Below are 1,513 nucleotides of genomic sequence, written 5' to 3' on the forward strand. Positions count from 1 at the left end.
CTGACCGTTTGACAGGAGATAAACCTGGACCCGTCAGTCTCGGTGTGTCTGTGCGCACGTGTGTGTGTGTGTGTGTGAGCATGTGTGTCCAAACGACAGCTCGTGCTGAAGTATGACTGTCCCTCCATCTCCTCTCACACATCATTAGCCAGGGCTGCAGAGCACCCAGTCAGTCCCTGAAACAAGCCTGCACATGGAGAGAAGCTGCAAATATAAGCACTCAGACCCATAAGCGTCTATGTGTTCACACAAAAACGTCCGCTGCACCCCCCCGCCCCTCGCCTCGCCTCGTCCGCACACACATGCATCCAGCTGCAGTAAATCCCTCCTCGGAGCTGTTGCCCTGGGCTGTGTGATAGCCCGGCTGCAGTGTCCTCGCTCGCCGAACACCTTGACTGTGGAATATTCTGCACAGCATTTTTATTCACAGCACAGCTGCTGAGAGGATGGGAAAAAAAATAAAAAAATAAAAAATGAACCGCCTCTCACACCCCCGCCTCACCTATCGGCCCACCATCCCCTCTCCTCTCAGGTTAAAGCCCAGTCACAGGAACATTTTCTCCTTTATTTACCCCCACGACTTCCTTCCAGCTAGTAAGTGTGGGCACGAAGATGGCACATAGATTAGTCACACGCTGGCAACGCCAACGACTGTGCACTCCACTGACTCATCTGCAGATGGCAGCCAGTTGGCATCTGACAACACCGTCCTGTAATAGCCAACTTTTATTTAGGGCATCCTACCTGTGTAGTCCAGCCAATCGGTGCGAGCCGTCCAACCGACGCTCACCTCGAGCGCCGGGAAGAATGTTTGAGGCCTAAACTGTGGCACCAGAAGACAAAGCGAACAAATATCGACCTGCCTTCTGTCTGACACTCTGAAAGACGATCCAACAGTAAGACCTTCAATCGGTGCCAACTAGAGCGGTGAGAAGGTTTTGTTAGATCTTGTCTGTTTATCACCACATCAGTCTGTCTGTCTGTCTTTCTTTTTTTTAATGTTTAAAGCTTAGGATACAGTATCATAGTGTTCTACCGCAAAGCCAATAAAACCTCCCCCCCACACACACACACACAAAACTGGTCTGGACATGTCCAAACACATACGGAGGACACACCCTGAACTACACAGAAGCAGGTCATAAATACCAGAGTAATGGTGAAGTTCGTATCGGAGCACCGGAGAGCACACACACACACACACCTCGACATCCAGAGTCCAGGTCAAAGTCAATCCTAAAGTAAATAAATGAGAGTAATATGGATGACGTGAGTGGTGAGACGATGATAATCGCTTTAGCTCTATACATTGTGCACTTGTAGGAAAAGTCTAACAAAATACAACTGCTTTGTGAACTGAATCAGGGTTCAAGGAAATCCTCCATCAAAAATAGTAAGTAAGGCAAACATCAGAGGTGCGAAGGGAGAGGAACACGTCGTTTCACACACTGTGTAAGATACCTGAGCTATCTGGAGAGTTTCCTGGCCCAGCGTGGGACCCCCGCCCCCGCCC

This window comes from Kryptolebias marmoratus, linkage group LG9 (assembly GCF_001649575.2).
Source record: "Kryptolebias marmoratus isolate JLee-2015 linkage group LG9, ASM164957v2, whole genome shotgun sequence".
NCBI lineage: Eukaryota > Metazoa > Chordata > Actinopteri > Cyprinodontiformes > Rivulidae > Kryptolebias > Kryptolebias marmoratus.